This window comes from Cavia porcellus, unplaced genomic scaffold (assembly GCF_034190915.1).
Source record: "Cavia porcellus strain 051 isolate PalLab524CR breed Dunkin Hartley unplaced genomic scaffold, mCavPor4.1 scaffold_9, whole genome shotgun sequence".
Taxonomy (NCBI): domain Eukaryota; kingdom Metazoa; phylum Chordata; class Mammalia; order Rodentia; family Caviidae; genus Cavia; species Cavia porcellus.
This window is the reverse complement of record NW_026947492.1, coordinates 15,095,059-15,122,359: the sequence shown is the minus strand read 5'-3', so window position 1 is coordinate 15,122,359 and position 27,301 is coordinate 15,095,059. Positions and strand designations below refer to the sequence as shown.

At 44.7% G+C, this 27,301-nt stretch overlaps 1 protein-coding gene across 12 annotated transcripts in view; it reads right to left on the bottom strand.

Moving 5' to 3' along the window:
- Positions 1-27,301, bottom strand: part of Gramd1b (GRAM domain containing 1B) — a 227,975-nt gene that overhangs the window by 162,411 nt on the left and 38,263 nt on the right. Inside the window, exon 1 of one of the 12 annotated variants that reach the window (XM_063255969.1) lies at positions 9,571-9,846. The exons of the other annotated variants lie outside the window; for them this stretch is intronic. The gene's annotated coding sequence lies outside the window, so the exon portion shown is untranslated. Of the gene's footprint in view, positions 1-9,570; positions 9,847-27,301 lie in introns of those variants that run through there. 12 annotated transcript variants of the gene reach the window in all.

The following is a 27,301-nucleotide window of genomic DNA, read 5'->3' as shown; positions in this document are numbered from 1 at the left end:
TATTTCTGGCACTATCATAAGGATGGAGCTCCACTTGGAAATACAGGGCACCCTGCAACTTCGAGCCATGTTTTATCAGCTCCCTGAGGAACTGATACCCTGAGGAACCCATCCAGTTCTGTTTCTCCTTCCTTTCAGTGTCTCTATATCCTGTGCTGTTTATTGGTATGTGAACTTTGTGCCTCTTCAAAGGGCTTTCATACATCAGACTGTGTCTTTCTAGCAACCCTGGGAATGAGTTAGGTCAGAAGTTATTACTCTCATTTTGCCATGATGAAAGTCAGGCAGAGAGATGCAGTAATTCATCCAAGGTCACCCATAAATGACAATGACTCAACCATGACAAGGCCAGAATCGAACCAAGGCCTTCGGAAACCACTGGGAAGGCTACCAAAGTCACAGTAAATGCCTCAGCTCTGGAAAGCAGGTCCTGTCCAGCACCAGAATTTTATTAGCCTTGGCTTTGGTTGGGTACATCGTAAAATTACATGCAGCTGTTCAGTTCCAGCAGTTGTTATGTAGGCAGGGAAATGGAAGCATAAAGTTTGGAAAAATCATTTCCTAAAGCAGCTAGTAACAGGGTGTCATGACCAGAGAGTCTTCACGATCCTCTTCCAGAGCCTCAGCCAGCACATGCACTCCCCCAAATCTCCCCCATCCCCATGCAGCTCTTTCCCACATTTGGCTCCCCAGGACCCTACAGTTCCCTGTGAACCTGACCTCATCACAGGTGGTGGCCCCAGTGACCCAGCCTCCACCCCGCCTCACAGCCAGGCCTCTGACTTTAAATGAAAGGAGCTCATATTACCAAGCAACTGTTGTTTATTCTGGGCTGCCCAGGCTCCCTGCTCCTGCAGACACAAGACACTCAACAGCTGTCAGTTACTTCTGGAGACCCGAAAATGACATAGTTATTATTATTCATTTGAAACTTCCAGGACAAAACTCAAGGGAAAAATAGCAGTTTCAAGACTGAATTTCTACCGGATCCACATGCAAACAAGTGTGCAGTGCAAGGGCCAGCATCCAATGACTCCCATCCCAGCTGCCCCAGGAGAACACTGCAGGCACCCTCTGAGAACAAAGAGAGTCTCCTTTACCGATGGGCTTCACGACAGTCTCTGTGGCTCCCAGAATGGCCAAGCTCAGCCATGAGCCCAGATTCAAAGGAAAGAAATAGGCGCAGGGTGTTGGTGAATGGACCCTGTGGCTCGCCGGGAAGTAGGAAATCAGACAGAAAAGCGGGTGACACTGTGAGAACAAAGCCAGCCAAATAGGATGCACGCAGAGCACAGTACAGAGAGCTCAGGTTCAGTGGTAAACATTGACAGTAAAGCCCGTTAAGGGCAGGAATGCACTGAGCTTAGTTAGAGAATGCCTTTCTCTGTGGATCTCTAGAGGTGATGAGAGCCTGGTTAGAGGCTGTGGAAGGGAAGATTATCTCTTAAAGGACCAGATACAAAGGACCATTGTGGATCCCCAATGTCCAAATTATTTCTTCACAATAAAAGCAACTCGCTTGTGGCTAAAACAAAGTCAGTCTGAAGTGCTTGGCACCAGCTTTCAGGCATTTGATCACTGGGTGCTGAAAACCTCCCTGGGATCCACCAGCAGCTTTCATGTCTAATATCATGAGCTAGAAATACAAGGGTCAATCACTAATGTGATGAAGAGGCTGGCAAATGGGATGGAGGGTAGGAGGACGTGGAAAGGAGTTAGAGAAAATAACTTATAGGCCATCTCTGGTATGTCCTATTCCGTTCCTGATTCTCCCTTCATTTCCCCAGAAAGGAGCTAGGTACTTAAGAAGCGTTGTTGGTGTAGTGGTACATGCCTGTGATCCCAGCTACCTGGGAGGCTGAGGCAGAAGGATCGCAGCCAAGGGCAATTTAACAAGGACTTGTCACAAAATAAAATGACTGCAGAAATACCACCCTTTGGTTTAATCCCCCGTACAATAAGGAAAACTGAATTCTCCTGGTCAGAGGGTGGGGTGGGAGGCCTATACTGGCTTCAGAGATAAAACCACTGTCGACCAGCTGCCATATCCAGTTTCTCCTTTTTGAAAAAAAAGGATTAAAGGCTTTGAGACCTTGACAGAAACTCAGTTCCCAACAACAGAGGAACAGAGCGTTCTTGGGAATGCACTCACCTTCGGAGAATGGGCAGAGGCAGCAGAGGCTAGCTTCCACCAGCCTTCCAGAAAGCCAGGGTGAACAGTGACGTCCCCTTACCTTGGCAGAGGGATGTCACCAGATAAGCCCTCCTGGTTTTGTAACTCTCCAAACGGCTTAGGATTCAGAGAATGCTTTACACATTTGGCTGCCCTTGTTGTTAACTGCAGGATACTTTTTTTTGAGGTAGGCTCTTGGTATATAGTTTAGGCTGGCCTTGAACTCACAGCAATCCTCCTGCCTCAGCCTCCTGAGTAGTGTGGGATTACAAGTGTGTGCTGCCATGCCCCACTTCAACATCAGAATACTAAAATCCAGGCAGATCATCAGCTCTTGTCCTCTAGGCTTTCCTTGCAAGGACAACTATGTGTAAACCAGGATGTGAAAAGATTTCCTGAGATCGCCCCATCCACCCTGGGCTACTCACCCATCCTCTAGCTGTTTAGAAGCATCATGGGACACACAAGCCTATGGACCAATGTTAAGTGCACAGGTCAGAGTCACATTAGCAGAGCATCAGATCCTTTGCTCCTTACTGCCCGTCACATCACACATTTCTGTTTCTGTATCTGTACGATCGAGAGCTTGAGCAGTCTCCCCTGGGAATGTTTGTGAACATTAGAACCATGTAAGCCACTTAGAGCAGCATACGTGCTCCCCAAAATGTCAGCTTTTGTTATATGGAAATACACCTTCATTATCAAACCCTTGTAAGCAGACAGGACTCTCATGCTAATTCTCAGTGCAGCTTAATTTTACTAGAAGTTGTTAAGCTGTATAGGGTCTTAACTCAGGAGCACCAGAGATGCAGCAAGACAAAAAAAGATGCGGTTTGTGCATCTGAGCACACTGGCTTGCGAAGGGTGAAGCGTAAGTGCAAGCAAAAGATGGATAAATTTTAACCAGAGGGAAAGAGGTTGTCTGTGCAGGCGCCACGGAGAGGCCAGCACTGAAGTTAAGACTCAACCTTTAAATTTCAATGGACAGGACTGAGTCTGTGATGGTTGGGGGTTAAGGCAGGAAGGACTAAAGACTCAGAGTTTCTGGAAATAAGGAAAAATAAAGGCAGAGCAGATGAAAGGGCGCAGTAGGAGAGGCGGGATAGATATGGGACAGGTGGTGGTGAATGCTGAAGCTTAGATGTTATCCTTTAATAAAGGAATGCTGCTCAAGGCGGTCTGCATCGCTGGAGGTGCTATTACGGACCTGCGTTTGGGGAATACCAATCCTGGTGACAGAGTGAAACAGGTACTAGGAAAGCAAAGTGAGAAGCACACAGAGTGATTTGGAGACCGTGACTTAATCAGCCAACGTTTTTGGAATATTGACCCTTAAGAATGCAAATACTTGTGGTAAGAGATGAAGGAAGTCTGAAGCAGGGCAGGAGAAAAATGCAGAATGAGAGATGAGTGAGGAAAATGAGATCCATATGAAGATTTTCCCAGAGAGGCAAAACAGAAGAAAACCAAGAACAAAGGACATCGAGGAGAGAAGGGAGCCAGCGCGTGCTGCCTGCCCATCACCAGGCAGGCACTAACCTAGGCGCTTCACTCCCAGATTGCCACTTGATTCTCCTACCAACCCAGAGGAACTGGTATCAGCCTCCCCATTTTAGGATAATGAGAGCTTACAAGGTGAGTTGCCCAAGTTCACGTAGCTGCTGAGTGGAACACAAACATAAATTTAAACTAGACTCTCTTTGCTTTAAAATTCATCCTTTTTTAGTCATACTACATTTCAAAAATATGACTTACTCCAAATACTATAATAAAGTCGGGCAGGAGGAAGACGGAGGTAATTCCATCACGTTTTGTGATTAGGTCATTGATAATCCCCAAGAGGACGATTTCAGTAAAGTGGCAAGGGATGAAAAGATTGCTACAGTTAAGGGACGAATGGGGGCTGTGAGATTAGACGGCTCCTTGGACAAATTAAATAGTGAAAGAGTAAGGGAGAGGGGTATTTGTCTTCAAGTATGCATTAAGCATCTACTGTGTGTAAAACTGTTTTTTAGAGGCTGGAGTTAGATTGTGAGAGGAGAGGGAAGAGAAAGGAGAGGGAGAGAGGAGGAGGAGGAGGAAGAGGAGGAGAAGGGGAAGGAAGGGGATAGGAGAGGAGGAGAAAAGAGAACAGACAGGAAGAAAGGGGGGAAGAAAGGGAAATGGAGGAAGGGGAGGGGAAGGGAGGGGAGGGGAGGGGAGAGAGGATGAATCCGATCAAGGGAACATTTTGGGGATGAGAACACGAATTTGTGGGGTTTTTCCTTTCAGTTTCTATGACTGTGTACTTTGTTGTTAGTAGATGTTTGCTTCAGAGGAACAAAATGTGACTGCGATTATGCCATTTGAAAGGGGGCTCTGCCTATACCTGCTAAGTAAATTGAAGCTTGGTGGTACCTGATAATCTTGCAAATCAATCAAAAAGTGTTGAAGATTTCCAGACACTAAACATACTATAAAGAGTTCCTGAAAAGTTTCTATAAAATCTATTCATTTTTCCCTTAAAATAGTTTGGAACGTGTGTATGTGACTCTGGCTTGAGTTGTTTCAGATCTGGGTAAGGTGAGGGAGGAGCAGAAAATCAATCTGTGAGCTACAGTTTGGTAGGAGAATCAGCAGGGTGGTTGTAGGTGACAAAGATTCAGATTCACAGAATTTCACAGGAAACACTGCCTACTTAAGGTTTGAAGCTTAGCCGCAGAGTTTGGTACCTGGGATCAAACTCATGACCTCACCCTTGCTAGGCAGGTGCTTATACCGCTGAGCTGAATCCCCAGCCCCAGCAGAGGAGTTTCCCAGGGAGACCAAGAGGCCATGTTTGTAGCAGATAAGTCACATGTCCAAGAGCACTGAGCAAACAAGAGAATATAGTGTGTTCTTGGATTCACTAAAAGTACAGCTTTTCTGGAGCGTAATGTAAGTTCAGATGTGTGAGGATTGGGGGAGAACATTATCCTACTATAAATCTCCCTTCTCTCATTCATTCAGTATCTATCTATTGACAATGCTGTATTCTAGATGCTAGAAAACAAGGAAACATAAATAAATATGGGCTTTCGAGGATTTTATACTGTAGCCATCAAGGAATCCAAGAATGGTAGAACAGAAATTCAAAGATTAGATTCAATCATCACTTTTTTTCTTTGTATTTTATTTGTTTGTTTATTTTTTGGCTTTGGAGTCAGACTGCTGGGATGTAGCCAGGCTAGCCTGGAACTTGTGATCCTCCTGTCGTCTCTGTTTTCCAGAGCCATGATTACTACTGTGTGCCACCACGCCCGGAGAACTTTTTGTGCTTTTTTTTTTTTTCAGTGCTGGACCTTAAACCCAGGACTTTGCACATGCTGGGCAAATGTTGTGCCACTGAGTTTCATCCCGCCCTAAACCACCACTTTCTCCCCAGTGTTCATCTTCTTTGGTAAAATAGAAAACTACAGCACAGGAAAGTTATATCATTTTACTAAACTCGCATATCAAAAAGGCAAGGTTTCTTGGCTGACAAAGAGCTTTGCATGAAAGACAAACAGCATCAGAGCTGAAGGCCTGATTTGTTTAGAGCGAAGGGCTCCCCCTAGGAAACCTAGGCTTTTCTGATAGACTGGTCACCTCTGCTCAGCAAACAGGAACACCCTTTGTGAACAGGTGAACCGTGATCCTGAGGACTGGCGGTGTTCACCAGCACGTCCCAGCAGCTTCTAAGGTAAGCAGGCCTGTGATAAGTTCTTATCTGAGAGGGGAATGCTGAAATCATAAAAGTAAACCTAGAAACAGGCCCTGGCTTGTTGATGGGATACAATGGTGCATTGGCCCTGCACCGGGGATATTTGCCTTTACGTAGCAGGTTACGCAAAAGAATTGATTGGTTTGTTAGGACAATCGAAAGAGATGAAAAATTTTGGTCTCCACAGAGGATTTTCACGGTAGGCCCTGTAATCCAGCCCTCGACAACCGTTCCCACTGTACCCTGAGCCATTTATCTTACTGCAGGGAGTAATGTACATAACTTATTCCTATGCAGTTCTGCTTGCTTGGCAAGAGCTCTTGTCTGTCAGATGTCCCTACTTTACAGGAATTGCCCTTTGCACTGTCTCTGGTCACAGCCTGCCCCAGAGCTGTCCCATGCTTGTACCTGCCACCATCTCCTTGGAGTAAAACCGTTTTGCTCACACTTCACCCCTAGTCAGTGAATGCATGGTATTTTACATTCTTTGAAATCAAGATTTGGGAATCAGTTATGGTAGGTGATTCATAAAGTCTCTGTTGTAGCTCTCAAATTGATGAACTGGAAAAGATTACTTTCAGCATTCCCAGGGCATGAAAATGCAGATGTAAGTCAGGTATGGCGGTACATATCTATTGTGCCAGCTGTTTTGGAGGCTGAGGCAGGAAGACCACTTCAACCCAGGAATTTCAGACCTGCCTGGGCAATATAGCAAAAGACCCTGTCTCTAAACATGAAGGAAAAGAAGAAGGAAGTGTTATGGCTGGGGGCTAGATGTCCCCCGGAAGCCTCATGGAGTCACAGGTGGGGCTTTTCAGAGGCAGCTGAACCTAGAGTGTGTGATGTCTGGATCAAGGATGTGTGATGACTGAATCAATCCACTGTTTGGTTTGCTGTAGTTCTGGGTGTGGACAGTGAGGAAATCCTCCCTGGGTGTGAGTGCTTCCTTCCCTAAGGGTGGGTAGACTGGACAGAATATAATGGACAGAAAGAGGGCGCGGTGGTCTCTTGTCACAAGCCACTTTCTGCTTCTTTGCTGCTTCACTGCCTTCTGCCTGCCATGAACATTTTCTCCCCTATGATACCTGTATGCCAGGCCACCCTGCCTTGGAACCGGCGAACTATGAACAGAAACCTCTACAAACTGTGAGCTACAATAAGCCTTTCCTCCTTTAATTTTGGGCGTCAGGTATTTTGTCTCAGCAATGAGAAAAGTAGCTGAGACAGGAGGAAGGAAGGAAAGAAAGAAAGAAAGGGGGGAGAGAGGGAGAGAGAGAGAGGCGAAGCCTGATGTGGTGGTACAGCACACACTTGTAGTCCCAACAGTTGGGAGGCTGAAGCAGGAGGATGGTGAGCTCAAGTCCAACCTGGACTACATAAACCTCCTCCCTAAAACCCAAAGGAAAAAGTACAGATTTTTAAAAGTCTGGATTACCATTTTCTATAAAAAATGACTCCTTTTATGAAAAGGACTTATTAAAAGATTGCTTCTTTGAATGTATGAATTTTTTATTGAATTAATAAGCTTGAATAAGGCATATTCAACAAGGAAACCATTGAATACCTTAGAGTGTCTAGATAGATGTGAATCGTTGGACTCAGGGACCTTGGGTCTCCAGGAAAGGAAAGAGTTCTATTTCCTGTACCCTCCCCCGCCTAGTATGTAGGCAGATACGTTCTGAAGACATTCACTCGGTCGGACAGGTACTTTTATGAACAACAGACTTCTCCTGGATGATAGAATCAGAGCCTGGAAGGAACACTAGACATTTAGCTGGAGGCGCCTCCTTCCCGCCCAGTCTCACCCATATTCACAAAGGGAAACTGAGGCACTAGCAAGATAAACCTTCAACCAAAGCCACAAAGCTGGAGCCAAAATACTCTATGTCCCTTGAACATCTTTCAGTTGTATTCTACCTCACTGACAACTTCTGGTATTATTTTGGAGGTAGTGTTTTGACCTCAAGGAATAATCTGAAAACAAATTGCACCAAGGAGCCCTAGCACTCTCCTTGTTTTTGTACACACACACACACGCACACACACACACACACACACACACACACACACACACACACTGAGTGCATCTGACTCCCTCGAGCAAGAAGTTAATCACCCAGTCACCTCGATATAACCAATCCCAGGCGTGAATATGTAGATTCCCACACAAGACAGAATAGTTCAATTGCTTTGGGAAAGGCCTCTTTGTTTAATATAATAAAATTTCTTTGAATAGGAGATTCCCTAATGTGCTTTAAATATTACTTGATTTTTACACATCTTTGCAAAAATACCACTGCTTAATAAGTCTGTCTAGGGGCTGGGGATTTAGCTCAGCGGCATAAGCGCCTGCCTTGCAAGCAGGCAGTCGTGAATTCGATCCCTGGTACTGATAAAAACGAAAAAAAAAAAAAAAAAAAGTCTGTCTGGTCAGCTGTGGGTGCCTCCCATTAATCCCCCAGGACCCTAGAGGGTGAGGCAAGAAAATTCAAGTGAATTGGAGGACAATCTGGGCTGCACAGTGAGACCTTGTCTCAAAAAAGGTCTGTCTGTAAATAATCAACTTACATGCTTATACCTTGTGAGTTTAAAATAAATATATAACAAGTAGGATCTGCCCCAAATGGAAGCTCTGCTTCCGTTAGGCACAGGGTAGAAATGTTTCAATGTGTTAAAAATTTTCAGATTAAAATAACGAAAAAGAAATACATTTTTTTTCGGATTCATCTAAGATTTCTGAACCAGGCACTTTATCCTGATAATAATTCTTTGAGTTAAATGTCATTTTAAAATTATTTTAGAGAAAACTGAATCCCAAACAAGTTAAGAAATTTAGATGTCAAAATGTGATTCAAACTCAGGTATTCTGAAATTAAAAGCTGTTTTCTTGACTGTTAATGTTTGTATTTCTATAAAATGTATATTTTCAGCTGTCATTCAAACTGGTTCTTTCTCTCTCTCTTTCCCTTCGTGTGTGTGTGTGTGTGTGTGTGTGTGTGTGTGTGTGTGTGTGTGAATCCTGGGTCCTGGGTTCCCATGACCTCACACTGAGCTTACCCCTTTTTACTTCTTGCTTTGAAACAGAGTTGCTAAATTACCCAGGCTGTCCTAGAATTTGCAATCCTCTTGCCTCAGCCTCGAGATTATTAAAACACACAGTTTTCCTGTCAATTTTTGAAGACACTTATTTGATTTGCAGTTTCACAAATAAATTAGATTTTGGGATTACAATTTCTCAAGCTGATACACTTTGTTTCTTATTTAATTCCGTCAATTTCTTTTAGTTCCCTAACTTAACGTACCACAAAAAGAAAAAGTTAATGCCAATTCATACTGAATCCTAAACATTTTTAAAAGAAACACTACTATAGTCCAAATATTTAGCACAACTCTCTTACCAAAGTACTATCAAGAAAAATCCTGTTTCAGACACGTTCAGGCCACACAAGCAGCTTCCCATTTGTCAGGAATAATGAAGGTATAGCCCAATTCCTAATTTTTTTTTTTTTTTTTTTTTTTTTTTTTTTTAAGGCAAGACTTCACTCTGTAGCACAGGCTGGCCTTTAACTCACAGCAATCCTCCTACCTCAGCCTCCTGAATGCTAGGATTACAGTTATCCACACCACACCCAGCCCAATTCCTAGTTTTTATCCAAGGGTCTCTAATACATCTTACCTGTTAGGAAGTCAACCTGTTGACTCTGTAAATCCTGGTGCTTCGAGGCTCCTCGTGTCACAGCTCCAACCAGGAACTCCAGATATACACCAGAGAAAACTACTGACCTCCTACAAGGGGCTCAGTCCGAGCCTCAGTAAACCAATCTGCTTCAAACAAGGCTTGCCCTGCTCTCCTGAACTGCTGTGCTAGTCATTTAGGAAATGCTGAGAGACCTTTACAAGAACATTCCCTGTGGGCTCAAGGTTCTAGTTTGTTTTCTGCATTTCTGGAATGTAGCAGGCAATGATTTAAGTCTTGCTGGTCAGATGAAGGTCTCCCTCCGTGGAGGCTCTGGACGCGATCCCTGTGTGTCAGCTCACCGGCAAGGCACAACTTGAACTTTGGACCTTGGAACCAAGACACTGGTTTGCTTCTCACATAATAAGATCTCCCAGTCAGCAGTCACTGCTCCTCTCCTTCGGACAGGGGATCCTTAGGGTGCTGGAAATCAAGTCTGTCTGTCTGTCTGTCTCTCTCTCTCACTGAGACTAGATGACTCTGGGTCACTTCCAGGCTTCAAGAGTGCAGACTCCTGCTCTTTCTCTCCCAGCTGTATTGGTGACGTTTCCTGTTTCTTGTCTCCTTTGAGGCTACCCTTGATATCTACTTACATCAATCCCATCAGTTTGCCTCTCTCTCTTTTCAGCACACCATTTCTCCCCTTGTAGCTTTTATTTTTATTTTTTCTTTTTTACGTGCTTAGGATGGGAGCCAGGGCCCCACACTAAGGGGTGCTCTACGGCTCCTCTACACCCCCAGCCCTGCTTCACAGGTACTGATGTGCAGTTTTCACCTGTTCTCAGATTGCAACTTCCACCAAGGCAGGATGTTTAGTAAATGTTTGCTTAAAAAAAAAATGATAGTGGGGGTCAGGGGAGCCAGGAACAGGGTTGGGCACCCAATACATTTAGCTTCGTGGCCTCAGACACTGAGATGGCTCTGGTATCTCCGTGCCCTTCTGGAGAGACAAAACTGGACACGGCCTTTCACCCCAGCCCTGCCAGCTCCCGGGGGCAGCTGTGCTCACAGCGGCCCCTGAGTGACAATGTCACACTCAGCTTCCACGACAGGAGGCCTCAGCAGAAGCAGCCTGCAACCACAGTGTTCTCTGCCCATAAAGTTCATTTCTGATTAACTAAGCAAGAGCTCGGTTTATCATGCACAGGCGTTTGGACTATGGATCTTTGAGGAGCAGTTACAGGAAGGAACCAGGATAGACTTGGGAAGAGACACTTCAGCCTGCACGAGAGACCCCTGAACTGAAATTTAATGAATCCCCTTGCTCTGATTGGAAAGGGCCTCTGCCCACCAGCCCTGACAGATGAGATTTCAGCCCACTGTCTTTCAAAGGTACCCAGAGAGCCCACATCCTGGTGCTAGGCAGCCCTCCAGAGAGCCGCCACCCTCTCCCACAGCTCCCAGCCAACAGGACTTCCGGCAGTGCAGACCACAAGAGCAAACTGTTGTGGCCTTGGTTAACTCCTCCAGGTGTTTTTCATTTCATTTATGCTCTTAAGTAGCAAAGTGCCTTTAAGGAAGCTGTCCTCTGCACTACAGGTACAGAAAAGGGGCCTCCAGAGCCGGGTGTGGTGGCTCACGCCTGTAATCCCAGCACTCAGGAAGCTGAGGTAGGAGGATCGTTGCAAGTTCAAGACCAGCCGGGGCTACAAAGTGAGCTCAAGGCCAGCCTGAACTGCATAGAGAGACCCTGTGTCAAAAAGACAAAAAAAAAGACAAGAAAAGAGGCTTCTGAGGGCTGATTCCAGGGCTGCTTTTGTTCCTCTGTCCTAAATTGGTGCCTAAACAAAGAGGAAGTCAATCTACAGACTGAAAGAGCTAAGTCCTGAAACACATTATCATGCACTGAAAAGAAAATTATTAGCTGTATAGTCAGGCACATTGGTGCTTGCTTATAATCCCAGCTGCTCAGGAGGCTGAGGAAAGATTGCAAGTTCGAGGCCAGCCTTTGCTTCACTATACAGGAAGACCGTTAAAAAAAAAAAAAAGAAAGAAAAAAAGCCAGGCATGGTGGTTCACATCTGTAATCCCAGCACTTGGGAGGCTGAGGCAGGAGGATTGCTGTGAGTTCAAGGCCAGCCTAGGTTAATAGTGAATTCAAGATCAGTCTGTACTATATAGCAAGACTCTGTCTTAAAATCAAAACCAGACAAAATGAAAAAGATAAACAGGGCTAAGGATATAACTTAGTGTGATACAGTACCTCTGAGTTCTATCTCCTGCACCAAAGGAAAAAAAAATTAACTTTATTTCTAGAATAAATTTAGATTTACAGAAATTATCACATGCTTTTTTGTTTGTTCTTTTGGTTACACTGTGTACTTTTAAAAGCCAAACTATGTCTCCCTCCCTGTTTACTGCTTTACTGACAGTGCCCTCTCCCTCCTGCGAGGATGACAGGATGCTGTAAAATAATTGGGTTTCCATTTCATCGTCTCTAACTGCTGTAAATGGTTGAGAGTTTGGGTGAGATTTCAGGAATGATCTGCTTACTTCTGGAAGAAAATGTCACCAGGAACATGTGTAAACAGATCTACCTTGAAAGTCGTAAGATAATTTCACTTAAAGGATACTAATATCCAAATATAATTGTAGTAACAAGTTAACACTTCCTGTACAACTATTATAAACCGGGAGCCACTTCAGTGTGTCTCATGTGTCTGTGTTTCTGTTCTGTTTTGTGTCTGTGGTGCTGGGAATCAAACTCAGAACCTCACACAAATGAGACAAGCCCTCTGCTGCTGAGCCATATCTCCAGTCCTTTTTGTTTTTATTTTGCTAACTCGCTCAAGCTGGCTTTGAACTTGTGATCCTCCTGCCTCAGTCTCCCTACATCTGCATTTACAGGTGTACCCCCCTGCTCCTGGTTTCCAAATCATCCCCAACAGCTCGACTGATGTGAAAAAGGCGGAGGCTAGGAAGGGACAGCTAGAGACACACGGTCAGGCAGCAGTTGGAACGGGTCAGGCTGACTCCAGAGTTTAGGTTCCCGTGTGGGCAACTTGGCTTCCTCCAGTGTGGGGCAGTCTTCCTGGTCAGCATCTCTGCCCTAAATTGGTGCCTAATTTCATAACTACTCCCTTACTATGAAAGCAGCTTTGCAATTCAGTTATTATCACCATTATACCTTATAGAAGTTAAAAGTAACAGAGTAACATTTTAGTTTCTTATTCAAGCTGGTGATCGTCTATGCACCTATACTGCACAGCTATCACTTTGTACAAACTACCATGTGGATTTTTTTTTTTTTGTCTTTTTGAGACAGACTCTCTCTATACAGTTCAGGCTGGCCTTGAGCTCACTTTGTAGCCCAGGCTGGTCTCAAACTCGCAAGGATCCTCCTGCCTCAGCCTCCTGAGTGCTGGGATTACAGGCATGAGCTACCATGCTCAGCAAAATACCTTTTTTTTTTTTTAAATCAGTACCAGGGATCGAATTCACAACCCCACACTTGCAAGGAAGGTGCTTTATGCCACTGAGCTAAATCTCCAGCCCTCTGTTTTTCAGCCATGTGAATCCTTCATGTTCATCACAAGACCTGTTTGAGGTACCTGTAAAGATAGTATATGTAGATATACCTCAGCTCGCTGAACCCCCAAATCTGGAAGACATAATTGCATATTCTAGAGATTTACAGGTGCTTACTAATTATAGTAAGCTTATAATATTATAATATTCATTGATTTCTGTGTGACTAGCAGTGAGGTGAAAGGCCTGTAGAAGTAAAAGGATTGAAATCCTTTATTTGCTACTCATTAGCAAATTAATTCCTCTCTCAGTGCCTCTGTGAACCCACATGAAACATCATATTGATCATAAAAGTCCAGTCTCAAGGGTTTGTTGTGGAGGCTGAACAAGACCGCAGGTATGAAACACTGGGTCCAGTCCTTACATAGAGTAAATGCTAAGAAGAGTGTGATCGCATCACTTTTACGCCTGTGATTGTGTGTGAGTTTTGCACACTTATCACCAGGGCACCAAGGCATGCCCACTCACAAGGACATGCCTTGCACGCTCCACAGGGCTCTATAACAACCCTCACAGTGCTGCATGGGCTGCACACATGAAGTCCAATTACCATTTCAGTAGCTCTCCACTCAGGAAAAAGATGGATAAAAACAGGTCAAGGTAGGAGCTTAAAATACAGGTTTATTTATTGGAAGGCCTGTGGAGAGGGGAGGAGGTGGCGAGTGAGAACAACCAGTACGATTATGATCGTTAGCATTAGCATTACTATTGTCACTAGCATGAATGGGACTCTCCGGTCTGTCAGTATCTCAGATTTCTGTCTTCGCCTTTGCGAAAGGAGCCAGGGAATGCTTCAGTGCTCCTGTACAATGCCAGTGGTTTTGCAATTCAACTATGATCTCCATCACACTCCACAGAAGTTAAAAGACAGTATTTTGGTCTTCTATTCAAATGGGTTATCTTTCTACGTCTTTTGTTACAGGAAAAACTAACGCAGTGGACTGTAACTAATGGTGTAGAAATACCTCGAGCCCACAAACCTGATCCACTTTGATGACTAACTGTATCCAGCAGTTCTAGGTTTTATATTAAGCTATATATTATGGTAAAATCAGCTCTAGAGGAAAAGCCTCTTTGAATCAGAGGCTAAACCATTTTTATTTATTTCTATATTTCTATGACTTACAAGAGCCTGATGTAACAGAACAAACCAATAAATGTCAATACTAAGATACCCTTGTCTGAGCTACTGAAACAACATATATTTGGGTTTTACACAAAATAAACACATGTGCAAATGTAGACCTCGTAATACGTAGGGGCCACAGAGTAACGGGAACTATTTCAGTAGGAAACACTAAAAACTCAAAATGACTGTTTGCCAATGAAACATCACGGCAAGACTTAGTCAACTAAATAGTGACTAACAAGAAAGTCATTAATCATTTTCCCCTTCACGTATTCAATTCCACTTATTTGATCTTTTAAAACATCTAGTTCAAAAGGTTTTACATGTCCTGTTCTTAATTTGTTAAGAGTTGGAGTTTCATATTCAAATGGGGAATAATATACATTCTTGTCACCACATGGGCATTAGTAAACTCTTCCTTGCGGCTAGACTTCTGCCTTTGTGTCTACTAGGTCAGTCTTTTTTGCTTTCTCTCTCTCTCTCTCTCTCTCTCTCTCTCTCTCTCTCTCTCTCTCTCTCTTGACATAGGATCTCGCTATGTACTTCAGGTCAGCCATAAACTCCCTATGTGCACCAGGCTGACCTTGAACTCACGACGATCCTCCTGCCCCAGCCTCCCACTACTGTGGAGCCAGGCGTGATGGTGCATACCTCTAATTGCAGCACTCTGGCAGGCTGAGAAAGGAGGATCACAAGTTCGAGCCCAGCCTGGTCAACTTAGTGAGACACTGTCTAAAGAAGAAAGGGATGGGAAGGGATGGGAAGGGATGGGAAGGGAAGGGAAGGGAAGGGAAGGGAAGGGAAGGGAAGGGAAGGGAAGGGAAGGGAAGGGAAGGGAAGGGAAGGGAAGGGAAGGGAAGGGAGGGAAGGGAAGGGAAGGGAAGGGAAGGGAAGGGAAGGGAAGGGAAGGGAAGGGAAGGGAAAAAAGAGCTGGGATATCACCCTTGTGAAGTTCCCTGGGGCCAATCCTAGCACCACAAATACAGAGTAATAACAATGACACAGTCACGCTGGGTTTCTAAAACCACTGGCATTTTCTCCTAAGCCTTTCTAAGGTCATCTCTGTTCAGACACTGGCTCCTCGTTTTTATTAGACAACCTTGAAGTGGAGCAATGCTGACTTAAGCTGTATCTTCTCAGAGCAACCGCTGCCGCCCAACTGTGCTGGTCGCCCATGGCACTGGGCACGAGGGCAAATGAAAAGTGTGGGTTGGAGGTCAGACGCCTCCTCTTCTTGGAAGTGGGGGCGAGGCTGGGTCTCTGAAGTTTTATCTCCAAGGGCCTGTCCATTCTCGAGGTGAAGACCAACAGACTGAAGAATTCAGAGGACCCTCACTCATTCTCTGTGCCGGAAGCTCTTCAGAGGGGAAATGAGCAGAGGAAAACCCACTTGGTGACTCCCAACCCAACCCGTGTGCTTAATGGGACTTTAAATCCATGCCTTGATTTCACAAGGAAAAAACGGGCGAGCAAATGGTCCCCTTTCTCCCCTTCCTCCGTGACTATATTTCCCATGGCTGTTGATCGCTTTGGGGGGACACACTACCCCTGCACTGTACAGTTCCTCAGTGAGGGAGATGCAGGAAGACCAAGGAGAGCAGGAGGCCTTTCTCTCATTCATAGAGAATGTGTCTTGCTGCATTTTTCAGAAGACAAAGGGCCTGATAGAGGGGGAGCAACAGGGGAAGAAAAGATTCCCTGGTTGCTGTTGGAGAGGGGCAAATCACATGTGCCCCATTTTCCAACACGGTGAGAGCCCTGGATGAGGGGAGCTCCAAGGTGGGATAACACCACGGAGCATTCATTCCAGGGGTAATGCGCAGGTGAGGCACGGTCCAGTTTTCCCAAGCTCTTGGACTGTGATAAGGAGAGTCCGTGACGGTCTTCGTGGCTTTTCAGCTTACACAGTGAAGTTAGACAAGGTTATGGGGGCGATAAGTACGTTGGAGGACTCAGGCTTTACACAGTGGTGTGAACACAGTTGGAGCTATAAAGCTAGCCGGCCTTTTTGCCCTTACAATCTTGCTTGTAAGAGTTTTGTGGTTTGGAAGAGCAGGGGCTTTCTAGTCAAGCAGACCTGAACACAAATCCTGGCTCTGTGGTCAGATGCTCACCTTGCTAGGCTCAGTTTCCTTCTGTACAAAAATAATATGCATTTCATGTGATAAGAAGCCTAATAGATACACACCAAGCACCACGTCTTGCGCAGAACAGGCACTCTGTAAAGTGTCTTTATTTTGCTTTGCTTTGCAGTACTGGGGATTTCACCCAGGGACTTTGCACTGAGCGACATTCCTAGCCCTACTTATTTATTTAGGTTTGTTTGAGACAAGGGCCTACTATGTAATTCACGCTGACCTTGCAGCAATCTTCCTGCCTCAGCCTCTTGAGTGCTAGGAGTACAGGCATATACCACCACACCCGGTTGCCTTTTTTATTTTTGTTTTGAGACAGGGTCTCGGTAGATCATTATGCTGCCCAGGCAGCTGCAACTGTCTTCCCCTGCCTTGACCTTCCTGAGGGCTGAGATTACGAGATTACAAGATGTACACGATGTGCTGAGAGGACTAGCTCTCTTGAGCTTTTAACTATTGCTATATGTTGTGTAAGAAAATTATTTCTTTATCTAAAAATGAGAGGTTGGCAACAACCAAAACATCAAAACACAAAATGACAAAAGAAATCATAATATTTCCACTCATAGAGCCACAATTTATTTCAACAATTTAGGGTCACATTTGTATACATCTGCTGGGAAAAAGTATGTATGTACTTACATTATGTATCTGTGTTTATATGCAACATATATATATATATATATAAGCATGTATACATATATAAATAAAATAAATAAAATACATTACAGAATTCATTTGCTTGTAACACTTAAAGTAATAATATATTCAACCTAAAAATGTCAAAATTAAATTTATTCTTCAATTGAAAATGAAAAATTAGGGGCTGGGAATTTATCTCAGTGGTATAAGCACCTGCCTAGCAAGCGTGAAGTCGTGAGTTTGATCCCCAGTACCAAAAAGAAAAGAAAAGAAAACTTAAGGGTGTGGAAATGGTCCCTGGGTATTTCTGAATCCCTGGGGGACTCTAACTTACCCCAGGAACCACCCCTGAGCGGCCACAACCAACCCCCAGCATAGCGGATCAGGACCAGGGGGTCACACGAGTTCTAGAGATCTACTTCCCCAGGGTTGCTGGAACAAAGCTGCTGTCTTTCCTTTGCATTTATTTCATCCCCAGCTCTCTGTTACAGATAGTTTTCGTGTCTCCTCCACACCACACACTGTGCCAGGCGGTAGGGCTCAGGATGCTGGATCTCAGGGAGCACCTACTCCGCTAAAGGAGATAAGGTATGCAACCCTTCAAGGATAGAGCAGGGGGAATTGCCCTAAAAGGGGCACCAGACATTGTAGGTGTTTGTTCATTTTCTCCATCACGTAGAGAAGGCGTGAACAGCGATGGGGCTTACAGGTAAAAAGTTTACTCTTGCTTGGAAATCACTGAGCGGATTGGGTGGCAAACAGAGACCCGGACTCAGGTCTTCTAAGGTCGCATCTCTGCTCTCTTCTCCAGCACAGCCTCTCCACTCCACTCTGGACAGTGGTCTGGGACACTTCTTTATCATTTTCTTCTTTCTAGGTCTTTCTTGCCCTTCCTCCAATCCCAAGTAAGCATGAGGTGTTCTGCTCTCAGGAAGGGAGGGATTTCCCACCCCGCCTTCAGGGGTGCTGAGCTATATAGTACCCTGTACCCAGGGGACCGCGACTAGTAGCCGGCTGGTCCCAAGCCTGGAGTGGCCATTGTGGCCCTATCTCCCTGGCAGTGGTACAGCCACAGATAGGGCATCAAAGGGTCTCCTGGGCACAGCTGATTTTGCTTCCAAGTGTTTGCTTCTTCACTGGGTGGCCCAGAGGACACGCTCCCCTCCCTCCAGAGCCTGGACCTCCTCCTGTCTAGCGTACTCTGGCACTATTACTTACCTTTCTTCCTCCTTCTCAGTTGCATCCTACTTCTACTTTTTCTTCCTCCACTTCTGCTTCTGCACACTTCTTTTCCTTGTCCCCAAACCTTCTGCCCCTGGTCTGGGTGCTCCTCCTGACCCATCACACAAACCCTTCCTCCTCCAGCCCCCGTCTGATAGCTCACAAGTCTTGGCATGATTAGAATCAGACTGTCTCTGACATAGTCTGAGGGAGGGAAGGGCTCCTGGGCAGAGGTGGAGAGCCTTTCTCTAACTCTGATCCTGTGGGCATAATTCCATCTCCACCACAATTTGGGTAAGGGAATGTCATAGACCTACCATCACCCACCGAAGGAGAGCGTGAGGAGAATGCTTGCTGCCTTTGGGAAAAGAACACGTTCAAAAGCCTCTGGCTTTTGGCTGTTTGCTGAGATCTTAATGTCATTGGTTTATCTTTTTGTGAATATTTTTAGGTACGGAAGTCATCACACTTGAAAGCAGAAACAAGGTCTGTCTTTCCCCAGGCACAGGATCACAGGAAGCCAAGTGGGCTGCAGGCAAAGGCCCCAGAGTCTGGAGCTGACCTGTCTCTCCTCTGCCCCCGGGTAATTATCCCATGTTATGGGAGTCTAGGGACCTAGACAATGGGTTTTAAAAACCAAAGACAAATAAACAATTAATGATAGTGATTTCATTCTCAGACAAGCCCATCAGGGAGTCAGGGTATCAGGGTGTCAGGGCAGGACAGGGCAGGCAAAATAGAACCACAGTGTCCCAGCTGAGACCTGCAAGTGCTAGAAAGTGATAACAGGTCATTTCAGGAAGAAATAAGACAATTGACACATGCATGGCTGCCACCATCTCCCACTGAAACACTGCTACAGACATTAATAACAGTATAATACACACATGTAATATATTTTGTTGTAATATGTTGGAACTGAAATACTGCTTATATACATTAACACCACTTTTGCAAAGGAACCAGGTGGGTGTAATATTATTTTGTAGATGAAGGGACAAGATCAGAGAAAATATGTGGCCTGCATGAGACCCAGAGTAAGAGGCAGAGACAGAATTTCCAGCCAGGTGTGTCCCTCCAAATCACTATAATTATCCAAAGAGCTTGTCTAGCAGTTATGTGGCAAGACAATGACAGTGTTGGGAACCCAAGTTTTCTTAATTCCAGTTCAAGTCATTTTATTACCTAAAAATGCCCAGGTAACCCAACAACGTAATCATATCTCCTCTCTGCTGGCTCTTGGTGGTGATTGCTCTAATCAGTGTCTTCTATGGGCAGATACCAATAAAATCAAATACAGGCCAGGCGGGGCAGACCTGCTCGGTCCTTGTCTGATTACAATTACGTGTGGTCTTCTAAAGCAATAAATCCTGCACTTTATCTGGCGGGTGGAGTGTTGTACTTTTAGCAGCCATGAGGTTTGTCATTGGAGGTGTAGATTAGGAAAACACAGATCTGAAACTTGGCAGGTTGGGTGAGCATTAGTGTCAGGAGGCAAAGTTATCCTGCATGAACTTAAATTTGACACAACTAGGAGGTGAGCCAAATTATCCTACCAGACTTTGTGTGTGTCCTAGAAAGTTCCATTTATTTCTAGGCGCTCATGATTAGTGCCTTAGTGCATAGGTCGTCTTGCAGAAGACTTTCAAAGTAATCCAGAGTTTAACTCCAATACCAAATAAATGCATTAAGATGTCACTTTTCTAAATCCCATGCGTAAACATCTGTATTCTCTCAGTTATCAAGATTCTGATCATAATGTCTGGAATTTTCATCTTGTAAGAACACAGCCTCATCACCTGAGATTCAGGACAATGTATAGTCACCTCTGGGGCCAACAGGCAGCTGTAGGCTATGGGACAACCTGGACAACGAGCCCCCAGAGAGGAGAGGCTTTGCCTTGCTAAAGGTTGTGCTCATGCTGCCGAGTTCAGAGCCTGGTACATAAATGACCCTTGATACTTATTGAGTCAATGAATACACGTTTAATTTTGGAAGACGAGCTCGTGTCAATTTGATTATTGCCCTGGCATTTTGGAGTTCTGATTTGGCGCAGTGTGCTTGAAAAAGGTCATTAAACTAGCCCTGCTGAAAACTCCCAAGCTTTCACCCAGAATGGAAGAGCCAATCACCGGGTAGTATGGAAAACGGGTTCTTGACGCCCCCTGGTGGCCAGGATGATTTTAAATGCCTGAGGGCCCAGAGCTTCTCCAAGGGTTTTCATTTAAGCAACCTTGGGACTGCAGACTTTGCAGACTTCATTGACCCATCCCCCTGCAAACCCGAGTCCTTGGTGTGTAGGCCACAAAGATGCACCTCCATTGCCAAAGGCCTCAGGAACGTCATCTCATCCTTCCTGAGAGCAGATGGCTGTGTCAAGTAGCAAAAATTGAATGCTATAAAGTGAATTGTGACTTAGTGAATTGTCTGTGCTTTCAAGAGCGCCTTGACTAGAAAGACCCGGGGTGTGTGTAGGGGGGCATAGTAATTCCAGTCTGGAATGTTCACATTTCCAATTATTTGAGGTTTTCAGGTCGGGTCACCCTTCTGAGCACAAAAGATCCTCTGAAGGCCTTCAGTCCTCGTAATGGCAGCATTCCAGGGATATCTCCCTGCTTCGTGGGAAGGAGCCTCAGGTGTCCAAAATTATGGAAAAATGAACATTCTATCCTCAAGCCAATGGAAGATTTGCTGCTTTTATTTTGTTTTAAATGCACAATAAAAGGGGAAAGAATCCTGAAGTAGGGCAGGCAAGTGCCGAGGTGAGCACCATGTGCAGAGGGATGTTTGTGCTTCACCCCACACGGGACTCTCAGCGCCTGGGACAGAGTGTGGCACACTGACCAGTGTTTGCTGAATGAATGAATGAAAGAAGGAGCTGAGTCTAAGGAGAAACAGATACCTTTCGATAAAAATGACTGCTTACTGGTACCATCTGCATTATGGCATAACGGTCAGCCTTTACTTGGAAAGAAATATTCTCTCTCCCGCTGAAAATCTTTTTTTTTTTAATGTTTAATTTCTATTTATCTCAGGATTATAGAACGTTAAAGCATGTAGTCATCAGTCTGATCTCTTCGTTTGGTTTCATCCGTCTACTGTAGCAGGTGAGAAAATTGAAGCTCAGGCAGGGTACACAACATTCCATCCGTGACCCAGCTGTGGAATGGCAGAGCCTACAGTGAAGCCAACTTGTCACTCCTCGCATCTCTTAAAAGAGCAGTGATGGTCAGATTCTGCTGTCACCTACTGACACAATACGTACCCACGTGCACACACGCTGTAGATACACCGTACTGACAAGAACTGAAGACGACACTTTCCCCATGTGATACCCTGGCCTGTTGTTTATTCTAGCCTACTTAATTTTTTATAGTATTCTGGACACAATTTACTAAATTAATCTTATAACTTACTTTTTAAAAAATCCACCATAGCCATTTTGTTGTCGTTGTTTTGTTTGTTTTGAGATAGGATCTCGCTACGCAGTCCAGGCTGGCCTTGAACTCACTATGTAAACCAGACTGTCCTCAAACTCACAGCAATCCTCCTGCTTCAGCCTCCCAACTGCTGGAGTTACAGACACGCACCACTATGCTCGGCCGCCATAGCATCTTGCCTACAATACACTTCGTGCTTGTATAAGACTTACAGCCTTGGGAGACTTCTGCTAACAAAGAGAAGTAGGGTGGGCAGCTCCTTGGAACTTCTCTGGCCAAAGAGCTTAGTGTGTGAACTTGGTGCAGCGGTATCTCCCCTGTCAAGTTTCGCCCAGCTCCCCAGGAGTCCAGTCCAAGCTGCCCTCTTTCCTGTCAGGGTAACCACAACAGTGAATTTCAAACATAGCCCAGAGTCCCTGGCAGCAGTCTCGCTCTGCCCTTGACCGGCTGGCTAACCCACAAGTTGGTCAGCACGTTTATCCTTATCTGCCCTTGGCCTCTGCTGCCGCCACCTCCCCAGCCCGAGGCTGGATGAGAAGCAGAGAAGGGGCAGAGTGGGTTTTCGAAGGTCTCGAGCTACGTAAACAAGTGTGAACAGGACTGCTGGACAGGTTTTAGTTTTAAGGGGGCAGCCAGGTTTTCTCTCTGTCTCTGTCTTTCTCTCTCTCTCCCTCATGTTCTCGTCTCCCAACCCCATTTGCTCCCCTATCTCCTGCCCTGATCTCTTCTATCAAATTCTCTTCCTCACCACCACTCCCCTGCTAAGATGGTAACGGGGTGGGGAGACGGTTTCTTGGCTACTTCCCTACTAACTGACAGGTTGGAACTTTCTATTCTGACTTCCCATTTTCCTGCGGAGAAATCAGCAAGACAGGATTTGGCAGGGGGCTGCTCTGTGGCAGCCAAAGCTGAAAACCTCCCCACGACAACCTGGGCACATTCCTATGCTCCTGGCAGAGGTGGCGGCTCAGCCCCTCGCAGGAGCAGTGCAGAGTCTGCAGGCTGCCCGTCCTCATTAGTTGGTCCAGCCTGGGGTGAGGCTGGACACAAGCCAGGAGAGAGTGCAGCGATGCTTTGAATAGCTGTTGATTGCCCAGTTCAGGTGTTCTCCTGAACAGTGTCTATATTATATATACAAGTTCTTTCTTTCTTTCTTTTTCTTTCTTTCTTTCTTTCTTTCTTTCTTTCTTTCTTTCTTTCTTTCTTTATTTTACTTTCTTCCTTCCTTCCTTCCTCTCTTCCTTCTTTTCTTTCTACTTTTTGTAGTGCTGGTTATCCAGCCCTGGGCCTCATACATGCTAAATCCCTGAGACTACTGAATATATTCCCAGCCCTCATGAACAATTTCTAAGACCAGGACCCCAGATTTCAGTTCTGTTCCTAAAAAGAGAAGACCAGAATGTGGCAAGGAGGCAGAAGAGCCTCCCGCTACCTCTAGCTCTACCACTGATGCACTGATTGTGCAGTTACTTGGGTCAGTTACTTAAATTTGGGTTTCAGTTACCTTACTTTTAATATGTGAGACGATTTGATTCAATTTGATTTCACTTTATTTTGAGACAGGTTCTTACTGTGTAGCCCAGGCTGGACTCAAACTTGTGGCAATCTTTTTGGTGGGAGTGTAGACTGGTGCAACCGCTGTGGAAGTCAGTCTGGAGATTCCTCAACAAGCTGGGATTGGAAGTCCCATTTGACCCAGCTATTCCACTGCTGGGCATATTCCCAAAAGAACTGAAAACATCATACCACAGTGATATATGTGCACCCATGTTTATAGCAACACAATTTATAATAGGCAGATTTTGAAAATAACCTAAATCTATCAACTGAGGAATGGACAAAAAAGATGTGGTATTTTTATACAATGGAATACTGCTCAGCTATAAAGAATGATCACATTTTGAGATATTTATAAGTAAATGGATGCAACTCGAGATCATACTTAGAAGTGAAATAAATCAAACTCACATGTGTAAACACCATATATTTTCCTTAGTATAAGAAATGGTAAGAGTACACAAGATACAAAAAACTCAATAATTACAGTAGAAAGATAAGAATCTGCTTAAAGGGGAAAAATAATATCTCAGGGAAAATGAGGGAAAAGAAAAAATGCCTGAAATGATATAAGCACACTTTGGATAGCTAAGATGGTTGTGCTACAAACTCTGTAAGTTCTCGGAACAAAATAATTGACACTCACAGGATTGGAACAATTGTGAATATTATTGTATGGTGACCTGAGGCACTCTTGAAGATCATTATGTAAAATAACAACCCTAGTTATGCTCCCAACACTTTGTTTTGAAAGCCTATACTGTCAGTGTTCTGGGCTCTTTGCTATTGTTGTTTACACGTCTTTTTCACTTCGTGTTTTTCTAGGAATTTGTTTTGTTTTGTCTTGGTTTATTTTGTTTTTCCCTCTAATACAGAAAGGATAGGTATACGTGTAGAGACTCATGCATGCATAGAACTTCTAAAAAGTTTATGAGAATCGATAATACAATGCACAATGAAATGAACAACTACTTTGAAGAAAAAGAGACACTAAGACACCCAGTCCTGAATAGCATCATGATGTGAAATCCAGCAAGACTATTATTCTTTGTTCAGAGTGATTTTTAGTCTGTTTGTTTGTTTTGTTAATTTCAACATACATGAAAGTATGGACAGCTATTTTGAAATAATGAGAGACATTATGGCAGCCATTGTTGACTTCCTTATAGTCTGGTCTTGAAGACCTAAAATGCCTTCATCATCGTGTTCTGATCAGTTCCATACTATTTTGTTTTGTATGACTTCATTGTATGTGGAGATATGGACAACTATTCGGAAGAAAACAAGAGACAATATGATAGTGAAGATCTCCAATTCTCTTGCTTTGAAATTTGTGTCTCTTACATTGTTGTCTTATGATCTGTTTTGTTCTGTTTAATTTTACCCTCTTTAAAAAAAAAAACTTGTGGCAATCCTCCTGCCTTAGCCTCCCAAGTACAGGGATTATAGGCATGCACTACCATGCCTGGCAAGACTAGATTTTAAAAATAACAATGAACTGGTTGTCTTCCATGATAACTTTCAGTTGTTCAAGGAAGTAGTTTATTGCCTTGCAAACTGTCAAAGAAATTAATCCTCTATCCACACAGCACTGGGTAATCAAATAGTTGTTGAAGGCAAATACATTCGTTGAAAGGTGTCCTAACAAATAAATGAAAACAAAACAATGGAATATCACAACATTGCAGCATCCGATGAATCAATGGATCCGGACATCGATCCCCAAGTGCCACTCATACCACGAACAGAGCAATAGCCAGGCACTGGCATTTCCTGAAGCAAGAACAGGACACCACCCTGATCCCGCCAACAGTATGGAATGAGGGCGGGTCTAACTTCAGGGTCCAGCGCCCAGTCTGCGTGGAATAAAGAGGACAGAGGCTGTGCGGGTGCAGTCAGCGAGCTCTGCAAGGAGAAACCGCAGGGCAAATGCCCACTCTGCGGAACGTAAAGTTTAACAGAAAGAAAGAGAAGCTGGATGAACTGTGCGGTAAAAGAAGCTTATAAGACCCATTTATTTTCATTTTCTTAGGGCTGGTGAGATGGCTCAGCAGCCCAGCGCCTGCCTGGCAAACATGAGGTCGTGAGTTTGATTCTTGGTACAAGAAAAAAAAAGACATCTAATTTTATTTATTTTTATTTTTTCTTCAATCAGATTTTATTGGTATATTTTAGGTATGCATAGTGATCACATTCATCATAGGGAATTTGTATCTGTATATGATATAACTTGTTTATTTTCTTTCTTGCTTTTTTTTTAAACAGCAAGGACTATAAAGAATTCCAGCGGGTCACAATTGGAGGAGAAAACTAAGGAAATGACCATGTGGAGGGAGGGGAATGATCCCTTCTGGAGGGGGAGGAGGCCGGGCCTGGACGGGGTACACAGTAATCTGAGATGCCTCTGTTTCTTGTGTGTCATTTCCTGTATCTACATTTTATTTTACAAGAGGATGGCTTCAAAAATAACAGAGTAGGAAAAAAAATGACAGAATAGGAAAAAAAAAAAACAACAAACTTTTAATTCTTCGAAAAAATTAGAATATTGGCGTCCGGAAAGTCTAGGTCAGGAAGCCTCTGGGGATCATCATTGTTAGATCAGCCACAATCAGCAAGCAGCAGAGAAGAAAGGCTCAGATAGTCCTGGGGCAGAGCCAGCTAGACTGGCCTTGACTTCTGACTCTGCCTAAGGGCCCGAACCCTGTATTGTTCACCTACCTAGTGAAAAATGTGATCATACTTCCTGCCAGGGCTATGTGGCAACTCCCAGAGTTCTTAGCATGGACTCTGGCAGGCAGCTAGCACTCCATACAGGCTAGTTAATCATAATAATTAGTATTATTATCTTTATTATGGTTGCTTGCCTGGTTATTAGGAACTCTCTAACCAGAGATAAACCACACTGCAGATCTCTTCTTCAGAAAGTCAGTGTGAGAACACAGCCCCCTTGGGGGCGTTCGTGAGAAGGCTGATTGCAGAAGTGTCACTTCATGGTCTCCTGGCCATCTCTCCCCATTGTGTCACCCACAGGCGTGCTGCCTGCTCAGTTCATGCTTCCTCATTAAACACCAACCCTAGCATCCACCTAGACTGTACGTTTTCCTTCTGTGGCGCTGAGGATTTAACCCAGGGCCTCCAGCATGCTAGGCAAGCACCCTACCATTGAGCTACCCACCCACCCTTTTAACTTTTATCTCAAGGCATGATCTTGCTACATTGCCCAGACTGGCCTTGCATTTGTGATCCTCCTGCCTCAGGCTCCAGAGTAGCTGGGATTACAGGCGTGTGCCACCATGCACAGCCTCTCACCCTAAACTACTCTCATCAAAACCCGTCGGGTTAGTGGCTGGCCTGCCCTGTGGCTTCTACCCCAGGTTGGGGAAATCTCAGGGCACCACTTGCTGTTTTCATCAGTCCCTGGTGCCTGTGTTGTGAGAGGGAGGCCAGCGGGACGAGCAGCCCCACAGGAGACAGCAGAGCCCAAGGCCAGGCCACGTCCCCGGTGACCAGGAGCATAAAGGCCAGAGACCACAGACCATGTGCTGTCTGGAGGCCCAGGCTGCCTCCAGCAGAATGGTGAGGTGACTTCTGCGTTTTTAACTTCTTAGAAGAGAAAACAGGCAATTTCTTTTTTTTCTTTTCTTTTTTTTGAAACAGGATCTCACTATGCAGTTCAAGCTGACCCTGAACTTACTACATAGCCCAGGCTGACCTTGAACTCCTAGCGATCCTTCTGCCCCAGCCTCCCAGCACTGAGACTACATGCATGCATCCCCTCCCTGGGGAAAAAAGGAGAAATTTCTGTGCCACTTGGAGCTATAGGTGAGTTGATCTTCCTTCTGTTATTGTTAAAGCAATTAAACTGTATCCAAGAGGCAGTGAGAAAGTTGTTTAAGCTCCCTGTGCCTTCAGGTTTTTTTTTTTTTTTTTTTTTTTTTGGTACCGGGGATCGAACTCACGACTGCCTGCTTGCAAGGCAGGCACTTATGCCGCTGAGCTAAATCCCCAGCCCCGCCCCC